The following is an 11,028-nucleotide window of genomic DNA, read 5'->3' as shown; positions in this document are numbered from 1 at the left end:
TGTTTGCCTTTTTTTATTCCCCCACCCTTTTTTACAAAGGGTCAATTTCAGCTACCTGTCCTTTTCTGGAATGCAATCTGGGAGGTGATTTAATTTTGTTGTGTAAAGAGGAATAGCACAACCCTAGCAGTGACAGCATCCTGCCAGCTAGTGCTGCCACCAGCGTATCAGCAATAGGCATCAGTCTGAGGACTTGCAGTTCCCTAACAGCTATGCATCAGAGACATCAAAGAAGCATTAGATGGTTTGACCTACGGCATTATAGGATATTTGCTTGCTTCCCAGAAGTCTGGGAGGCTCTGGATTCCTTGGCATCTGGTTGAGCCAGGGAGATAGATTAACTGAAGGACTGTTACTGTTTTGTCTTGGGTGAGGCCTTCTGGGCAGCCAGCTGTTTTATTTTGTGTATTGCACAAAAGGTTGCTTTAAAACTGCATGTTCTAGGGATGAGGGGTTGGAAGCAAGAGGATAGGCTGTGGGGTATTTTTTTCCTTTACACAGAAGTCTTCACTAGCCAACGTTATTGGCAAAAGCAGGCAGAAGAGAGAAATTCCCTTAGAGTAATGGTAATACACATTTCCCTGTCATGCAAAGTTTAAGCCAGAGGGGCCTGATTTAAAATTATTTAGCTGTCTGTCCCTAGCTGCTACAGGTGCTTTTGGAGCACTGTAATGTGCTGAACAGTTCTGAAAGTCAGGATCCAAAAGTCTAATGCTGTAGCTGGACTACAGTTACCATGCTTTTTTGTGTACACGGTGAGCTCCACTGACTGCAATGGGTTTCTCCATAGACAAAAGTGTTTACCCGGAATTAAATGCTTATCTCTTTGCAGATACTAGATCATTGGTGTCCTACGTGCTGTCCAGGAGAGAGCCTGAACAAAACCAGGAGAAACTGTAAGGTCAGTGATATTTGTGTAAACCTCATGACGTTTGCTTTCTCAGATCATCCTTTTATAATGCAATATTCTTGTAACACAGTTCTTGCTCTCTTCCATATTTGAAAGCAGAATTATTGTGTGCTTTCTGCAGTATATCCCTTCCTGCCAAAGCTGACTCAGAACAGAAGGAAAAGACAGCTTTGCTTTTCCAGCTATGGCTTTTTAAAACATTTTTGTCCGATTCTGTTAGGCTCACAGAGAATGTTTCATGGATGTGTAGCATGTTATATGTGTTAAACCCTTTATCATTCCACAGCCCTTCAAAATAGGGAAGACATAAGCCCTGGGTTACAAATGAGAAAACAGTGGCACAGAACTTAACCTCCGTAAGATTTCTCTTGGGCAAAATTCCCATGTGGGAGGAGTCTGTTGCCTTCTTTGTTCTTGCCTCAGACCGCTAATGTCAGTGATGGTGAATGAACGATGTGGGATTGGGTCCATGCTGAGGACAGGGGGCAAGAAGATATAACCTGACCTGCTGTAGCTCCCATTTACTTAAAACTGTGAGCACATGGTACTCTTGCAATGCAGGTCTGAAATGATGTGGCAGTAGACATCCTCTAACTGCTTGTAAGAAAACTGACAGTGGACGTCTCAGTTATTTTTCCAGTTCACTTTCTTCCTGACTGGAAGATAGGAAATGTGGTACAATAGCAGATACATCACCCAATTTGGAGTACCATTTGTGTGTAAGTCTTGACCTGCCTTTGTTTTCTTATGCAAACAATAATGAACAAAAATATGATTGATAAGCCTATTAGTAAGTTAATGATTAACTTACTTAACCATGTCAGTCTTCAGATTGCCATTAGGAGGCATTTGAGCTAATATAGAGGTCTTAGAATTCTTATTCCAGGTTCCTTGCACACCCATCTGTCTGTACTGATCGAGGTTTTCCTCACAGCTGTTAAGAGACAGAAACTTTACTCTTCAATAGCATGTACGCATGCATTGTATGGCCAGGTTAAAGTCCATAACTGCTAAAAGAAACTTAGGTATCTCAGGTTTCCAGGTTTATATATGGATTTTTTCTGATGCAACAAAATGAAAAACAAACTCATAAAGCATGTGGACCCATCCCAAACTGCAGATGAACACACTTTAAACCCCAAGACAGAAACAGAAAAGCTTTTGCTGCATTCAGGCTTCTGTTCTAGATTTATCTGGACAGTTCCAAACCCTTTTTGGTTTTCTTGTCAAGCTTCTGGATCTAACTAGGTCCATCTGCATCTCACTAGCATATTACACGAGATATGTAACATTAGAGAATCTCATCAGTGTAAGTTGAGACGTAATTTAGATTGTCAGCTTAAAAAATAGCATTGTAGTGGTGACCCTAAATCTCCAACCCTGCATTACTTCACTGCTTGCCAAAGAGACTTGGACTAAAATTTGCTAAGCGAGTGTTGCTTGTCACCCCAGGAACTTGTGCTGTCTGCCTGTGGCTCAGACCTTGCAGCTCAGGTGGTAGATTCCCCTTGTGACTTGTGGGAGTCCCACAAGTGGTGTGCGATGAGTATTGCAGGAGTTTGCCATTCACCCGCCAAGTAATACATTCATGATGCTGAAAGCAGTGCTGTAGTCATATGTTAGATGTGTAGAATCTGCTTTACCACTAGAGAAGATATAGGGGTAAAACAATACTTAAGAACACAAGATTTTCAATAGTGGAGAAAATTACAAAAAGATACAAGATGGGTCACTAAGATCATATTTGGCAATAAAGGCCTTTCGTAGCTGCTCCAACATTTCATCCGGTAAGAGGCTGACAGACTGATTAGTTTCTGCTGTCTGTATCAGTCTTGGTTCATCTAGAAAACTTTAGAGTTACATCTCTCATGTTCTAGTGATGAAGAGGTTACTCAGAGTCTCCTGGAACAGCTGCTCTAGCCTAAAGCAGACTGTCTTGTGACCTGCCCCTGGTAACACTTTCCCTTCTTATCTCTTATGGCAGGATGCTCAGGCTCTTGTTAATGAAGCAGATCAGGTCTTTTCTGTACACTACACTCTTTAAAGTGCCTAATTAATTTTTCTGTTGTACACTTTGATTAGAACACATTCCTGGCTTCAGTTTTGAATTGGTTTTGGTTTTTTTTTTCCTTTACAGGTCCCTTCAGACAGGGTGCTAAATTTTGCAAATCATAACTTATAAATATATAATGTGCAATTCATAAATAATAAATAATTGTTATAATTCCATTTGAAAATGCAGCTGAAATTAGCTCATTTTTAGCAATTTAAATATGATGATTGAAGATAAATGGATGGCAAAACTGAGAAGTGGAGTTTCTAGAACAACAGTTTCAGGAACTCTTAGTTACAGGGGCCTTTTTCCTCCTGAGCCCCTCACACCTCTCCTTAGCAAAGAGATGGGAGAGTTTAGCCACTAGATATACTGAATGTACCACTCAGGAGTTCTTTGGTTTTGTGTGCAGGGTTGTGTATAGGAGTGTACAGTCCACATACCTTTACACCACATACCTTTTTCAGGTGTTTTTACCTCTGTAAGACTTTGAACTTGGTACAGAATAAACGTGGTCTCAGCACAGTATGATGACATGTAATACAGTCCTCCTTGCATTAAAACTGCCCGTATCTGATACAAGACTACAAAGTTCAGGCGGTTTGTTGAAGGTTGAACTGGACTGTTCTGATACGGTTGTCTTTATCTTATCAAAAGTCCCCCAATGAGACAGGTGAGTCCAGACTACTTTTTGTCTCTGGTTCTTTGGCTCAGTCTTTGTCTTCAGGCTGCATGAGTCAGTTTGCTATTCTCTCGCTACTGATCTCTAATTTTCTGCCTATTTTTTTCTCTGGTCATTTTTGTCTGTGACTATATGTTAGGAATATTTCATTCACAACCCTCTGACTTGCCTTAATCCATCTCAGAATAAAACCTTCCCTCTCACATTTTCCTAGTTCTGTCTGAACGCAGCCACAAAAAATTTGATTGCTGTGTTACTTTGCCTGGCCATTTCGGGTTCCTGCCACCTCATTTCCTATGCACAAAATCAGATTAAACTTGTTTGCTGCTTCCCCACTTACCATTTCTACATCCTCAAAATGATGATTTTACATTAAATAGCAATCACATCTTCACAGGGATAGTGACAGCTGGGGGGGGCACCAGTAGCCCAGAAAAGAGGGGGTTGTAAATTTGGCCCACTACATTTATTACATCTCTCTGATCTGAGAAGTGTTAGAATCACAGTTTAGACCATTATTGACAGTTCATCCAGACTTAAGTGAGGCTGGTGGGCGCATGTTGAATGCCGGCCTGGGACTGCTACAAAACAAAAATAATTTTCGTATGTTTAGCTCCAGTTGTATTTCTCATTATGTGCGGCTAGTGGCTCATTTTTCTGAAAGGCCTCTCTTTGGTCAACTTACTTTCCAGCTGACCTTATAAGATTGCAATATGCATCTGAAAAATCAATTAAAAAAGAACTGAAATACACTTCTATTATATATTAACATGTGTCCTTGTAAAGAAAGGCCGTGATCTGGGTATGCAAAGGCTAATAATTTACCAGCTTGTGGTGCCATAATATTTGTTCTATTTATTTTCTTTGCAGAAAGCATGCAAACACTTTGGAGGGACACCAAAAAAAAAAAAATCTGCAGAGTACTCATACCAAGTTTAAATAGGCACATTTTAAAATGTTGAGCAATGGTTATCAAGGGCTCCAAAACTCTTCTGTCTAATGAAAGAGAAAATGTAGATTTTATAGGTTAATGGTAATGCATGAAAAATAGGTTTACTTTGGCACATTGTAAGGCTACAAAAAAAGCTGCAGATCTGATGTGATAAAGGCACATGAAAAGACTAGTTTGTGTTTTTGTGTTACTCACAAGTTCAGCATTTGATTTCAGGAAGTTTCTGAGGGCTCCACGAGCTGCTCGGCATTTACACAACCGTGTCTGCAAACCACTATAAAACTGAAGCTTAACCGTGAGGTTTGACTTGGAGGAGAAGCTCTCAGTGACATGCAGTGTTTTGGGGGGACAAAGAGGACAATACATTCCTGTGTCAATACTAGCGGCAGAGGGCGTGTAGACTCTCATGTCCAGTGGCAGCTGAGAACTGATTTGGCCTCCGCCCTTGTTTGCCTTCCTTAACTTGTATGCTTTTTTCGTTACTGACTGATTGTACTCCTTTTCCTCCAACTAGAATTGCTTTGTGCCCTGCAAGTATTTCACTTCCACAGATTTCATACCACAGGACTATTTCCTCCGTAAAATACTGTGAGCTATTACAAAAAGATTTACTTTCCTTACAGTAATCTTTACCAGGCTAACTGATATCTGGTTGAGAAGTCATTTTGAATTGCCACGCTCATGGCGGTGCCATACCTTCTTTGGCTTAATGGTACTTCCAGGAGATGCCAGGACCTCTGAAGGAGTCTCATAATGTTCAGAACTCTCTCACCATCTGTAGGTCTATGGTAAAATGAATCACTCTTATCCTTTCCCAGGGCATTTTGGGGCAACTCAACTTTCCTTCTGGGCAAGCACATATATTCTGGGAAAACTTCAGAGGACTTGGAGCATTTGAATAGTTTAGCTTCTATCCACATTATTCTAAGGGAGTAATGGTCTTTCACTCAAATGAGTAAATTCTTTAATTTCAGTTTATAACTCAAAATGAGCTTGATAGATGAGCTAATCTGTGGTGCTTTCAACAGAGGCTTTCTAGCTTGAGAGCACCAAGATTTTAGGGTTACATTTTTTTTTCTCTGAGTAAGAGGTAAGCTGGGGGCTATATTTGAACAATATAATGGCAGGGCAGACTCAGTTGTGGTATCCAGCTGTGAATCTGACATTAACCTTTTGGTAGTCACACCTTTCTGGGCCTAATTCTGAGATTAATGTTTACAACCTGTGTGGGAGCCTATTGCAGTCACATGTTGTTACCCACATCACATTGTATATAATCCCTTTGATTAATATCTTGCGGGGGTAGGGGGGTGGGTTTGCCCCAGTTTCTCATTGAAAATCCATTCCACAACTTGCTTGGTCTTATATACAAGAGACTTCTAATTCCTGGACTAAATCATGTATACATGCCTTTTTTTTTTTTACATTTGTTCTTGTGTCAACTTTAGATTTCAGCTTAATTGATTTGAGTTGGAGCTAAGAACACTTTCAGTCAGACTGATGCTTTTTGAAAGAGCTTATAAATCTTTAATTCCAGTGCTCTCCAGTTTTCTTTGAGGAGAAAATACATATTTCCTCCTGCCCAGTGATGCTTTGACATCAAGAGCTTTTTATTTGCTTAGAACAATTCTTCAGTTTTGGAGGTTTGTTTTAATTTGGCTTTTGCAACTTGAAATATCGGTCTCTCATAGTAGATATTAAAGAGAAAAACAGCATGTACTACTCAGGATCAACTTTGTTAGTAATTGCTTACCCAGAAGATAAATAATGAAGCAGCTTTACTGTGAAAAGAATTAATGGGAGACATAATTTTTTATGATAAGTAAGAAATTTTTTATGATAAGAAAATGGTATCCTTCACTCAACATTACCGTTGAAGCTGTAATTTTTTGTGTGAGTGAGTGATAAATAATTGTGTGAACTTTTATATATACTTCTTTGGGTATTGGGGTTTCCTCAGCTTCTCTTTTAGTGCTAATGAGTAGAACGCACTAAAAATATTTTTCCTGAAGTTGCCCTAATTTCATGGGACGTCTGTGTTCTGGTAGGACTAAGCCTTTTGCTAAGGGATTACTGTCAGATTCCGAAGAGATGAATGGGAAAAGTTGTCCCTTCATCTCCAAATAGCTTAAAAGGAAATGTCCGAGTTTCCACTCCCAGGAGTCAAGTCTTGCTGCTGAGTTGAATGATAACAAACCTTAAGAATAGTGTAATTGTTAGTCCAAATACCAAAAAGTAAATTCTATCAAGTGCCTAAGGGTGGCATCTGAATATTCCATTAAATCGAACACATTGTACCAAGTATTTTGCATTTTATTTTGGCAGTGAGATAATATTTGTTTAATATGGATCCTGAAGTCCTGACAAAACCAAAACTTCCATTATGATAAGATTGCAGGATTATCCCCAACTTTGGTAATTAATGGCCTGCTTCCAGCAAAAACTATCAACACTTTTTCCTCACTAGAAAATATAGTTACCTTGGGGCCAATTTTGTATGGAATGCTTGAGACTGGTTTGAGATATATATGCCACATAGGCACATGTGCTTATGTCTGCATAGTAGCAATTCTGTATCTTTACTTCGGCATTGCCTTTAATATAAAATTAGACCTGTTTATGGTGATTTTTACATATGGATGGTTCTCCTATATTCTTAATTAGTTATACAATATTGAATTACTCGTAGTATATGCTAGTCAAAATATGGATGTGTTACAGTTCTGATTTGGAGTTCCCAGGTACAAAATGCTTGCCATTATAATCTCCTAGATATTAAATACCAGTGCAGATATTCATAATTCTGATAATTCTGAATAACTGATAAACCTACTATCAGTTCAGATAACAGAATAATGCTTGGTAGAGCTTACTACTGTGCAATAAAAAAACACCTTCCACCTGATCAGCCTCATGCCATCAGGAACAGTGTTGATGGGCAGGAAGAAATCTGACAGGAGAATGACTGCGCTCTCCCTCCTTTCACCCACGCTGTTGTGGTCCCATAACTCCTTAGCAGGACACACTGGAGTGGAGCACCGAGACTCTTGGGACCCCCCCACCTCATGATCATCTCCCCATGGAAATGGGTCTTGTGTGGACCACAGTAATGCTGGGACATAATGAACATATTTCACTCAGCTTAGAGACTCTCCCACATTTCCCACCCACATTTTTATGTATACCAGGAAATAAAAGAAAATAAATTTATATTTAAAAAGAAGACCATAAGTTCCAGGTTATACATTTCCTGTCATCTGGGAAGCTTGCAGCAATGCTTGCAGAAACAGATGCAGAAGTTGTTTGCATCTCACCGGATACAGGATTTTAATCTTCTTGTTTCGATCTTCCTCCTGCTATTCATTCTCCTCCAGTATGTAGGTTCTGTTCCTCTCCTACAAGTGTTGGCTGATTTTAGTCTTCTGTCATACAGCAGTACCACCTTTTCACACTAGGAGCTCTGCTTTGTTGCAGGATTTTAGTAGTTCATGATATTAAGCATTGCTAGTTCTAGCTGCTCTGTGAATGGGGAAAGGCACTGGAAGAGGAGACATGGCCCTTTGCTTGGCCTCAGTCCAGTAATGTCACCCCATGCAAGTGTCCCGTATTAGTGATGCTAAGGGGGTGCTACAGTCCTTTCAGCCATTTAACTTTCCACCAGTTCTCCTGCTAAATAAACACCTGATGATCTTTGCCTCTACATTATGGCTCAAGCATCTCCCCCTTCTCAGGTTTGCTCTTAGTCTGTAGGTGGGGATCTCTCAGGGTAGCATCAGGGCATTTTAAGACTTTATTATTACTCTTTGCGTGCTATTTCGCAAGATTTTTACTAAGAAGCTGCCTTTCTTTCAGTCTGGTTGGCAGCTGTCTGTCACATATTCCATCTGGGAAAGCTTTCTGCTTTGAGTCTTGGCCAGTTTTTTTCCCCAGCACCTGACCCTGTCGCTCACCCTTGGAAGTGTGACTGACTTGGTCTGTAGAAGTGGATGAGACCTGTTTTTTCCAAGCGGACCTTTTGTATCCCATCCCTTCATGATTCCTGCAGGCAGTTGCACTGTATTGATACTTCCTGTTGTCTTCCACACTTTCCCAGTGCTTTGTGTGAGCTTCTGACCGTGTCCTCATTCACTAAAACAAGAGATATTCCTGCTGGTTGCTTCTGTTTGACTCTGTAAGCTGGTTGCTGAATAAGGAGTAAAAAGCACAAATGGAGAAGTCAATCTGACTTAAAATAACATAAATTCAAGACTGTTGTTCTCTGTGCTCTCCCTGCAGCGCTGAGTAGCCAGAGAGCTGGGAAGACTGACTGCTTTCTGTGGAAAGTAATTTGGTTGGCCTTAATGGGGACCTATCAGTTACCAGTTACAAAGGTAAGCACTATTTCTTTTCCTTGTTGGTTTTCTTTTCATTTTATGGGGGACATTCAGTAGAAATGACTCTGATTGCATGGCCAGCATACCTCTGAGGATTCACGTTAACTGTACCTTGTGCCTTTCATATGTTATTTCATGCCCTACCTAGGAACGTTACAAATGTAACCTCTTCATCAGTGACAGAACACAATCAATTAATGATTTTTTTTGGTTTTGTCTTCTATTTCTGATACCTAGAATTTCTCCTTGAGCCATTCCTTTTCTTTAACTCACTTTTTATCCTAAATGTATCTACTGAGCTTATATGCATTTCTAGTGTTAGCTTTTCATTTTTCATTTAAGACTCTGAAGTCCAAGTACTTGCATAATAAGACATAATCGAAATTTTAATCAAGAAAAAATTAATATGAATCGCACTAGCATCTGTTGAGAGCTCTTTGGATCCAGGGTGGGGAGCATCTTTATATTCTAGGGTCATCTCTAGACATTTGTTGCTTCTAAAAGTCTTCTGATAAGGTTTTAGACCATCATCTTAAGAAAAATGTTACAGTTATTTTGAGATATTTCAAAACAAAAGTTCTTCCTGACATAGAACTATATTACCATAAATCTTCCCTTACTGACATTTTGCCATTTTCTAACACTGTTGGAGAGATTTAAAACTATCCTCCTGGCTTTAGATTCTCAGACTGAATGGAAAAATGAAATGTGTTAAATCTGCGCTTGCTACATTTTAAGTACATGCTTCTTTTGGAATTCCGTCTTTGCTACGGTAATGCACAATCTGCAGTCTTTAACTGGATATATCCATTGCCATTCAAGTGTCAGAATGATTTGCTAATAGTTATGACCCTTGCTACCTTCAGCATTATACACCTCAGCACAATGTGAAGAGCATTCCTCCTTGTATCTCTCATTTTCTGGTGAAAACAGTAGTAGTATAGTAGGACATTGTGTTTGTCTCTTCCTATGGAATTGGTCTGCTGATAGGCCTTGAAAAGACTGAGGAGCAACTTCAGTTTTGTTTGCAGAGAGCCCAGGAATGCAAGGAAGCCAGGATCTAACCTATCCATCCTCTTGGCACAGGTCCAGGATGCAGACCTCAGATGGTTTTCTTGCCCAAGTGGTACAGCAAGGCTTGTAGTAAAACTCTTATCTCTGAGACAGAGCAGCCATGTCCAAGCTTCCTACTGGGAATGATCCCTGACCGGTGTTAATTCCTGAACCATGCTTTGGCAGTGTCTTGGAGACTTGTAGTTGGCCTGAGCCAAAACTCTGCAGAGACTGTGTGAAAAATTTAACATGGACAGTCACAGGACAGTGCTCAGGCCCGTGCCCTGACGCTCTTTGGTTTGCTAGTGTAGATGAAAGTACTATTTCTGAGCAGCCTTTCCAACATGTCACCTTTTGTTCTGGGGAGATGGCATCTTTGATCTGCATCAATGCACACTTTGCACCTGCTCATCATGCTTGCCTGTGCTCATCACACATGGAGACGCAGAAAAACAATTTCGGCAGCACCTCAATTAAACAGAATAGCTAGTCAGGGATTGAATAATGTGTTGGCATTGTTGCAAGCAGACTAATTTGGAAAGACTGTGCTCTTAGTACAAGAGAAATACAATTTATTTATGAAAACAAGGAGAAGTTGTCATTCACCTCTCATGCTTTTCTGATGTTTGGATCTTGTGCGCATGTGATATCCATAGGTCCTGCCAAGCTGTCAAGGCAAGACAAACAAAGTCTCAGTGTGTATTCTGATCCTCTGGAAGCCATTGTGCAGATGAGGTTTCATATCATTCTGGGGTTTCTTCCTTTTTTGTTCATTCCTCTGTCTCATCCATAAATGATCACCTTCATTGGTTCTCCACACATAATGTGATTTCTGGTGCTCTGCTGTTATGACTTAGTACCATGTGAGAAAACATGTTTGAATTGTTTTATGCAGGAAATACTCTTGGTAAGTGCAATTTTGCTTTCCCTAAACAGAGCCTAGCCACTGGCCTTGGGTGGAGGTCAAGTGGAGGAACACTGCTACAGCTATGTTCCGGGACACCT

The sequence above is a fragment of the Pelecanus crispus genome, chromosome 2 (genome assembly GCF_030463565.1).
Source record: "Pelecanus crispus isolate bPelCri1 chromosome 2, bPelCri1.pri, whole genome shotgun sequence".
Taxonomy (NCBI): domain Eukaryota; kingdom Metazoa; phylum Chordata; class Aves; order Pelecaniformes; family Pelecanidae; genus Pelecanus; species Pelecanus crispus.
The sequence above is the reverse complement of the archived record's forward strand: the minus strand, read 5'-3'. Positions refer to the sequence as shown.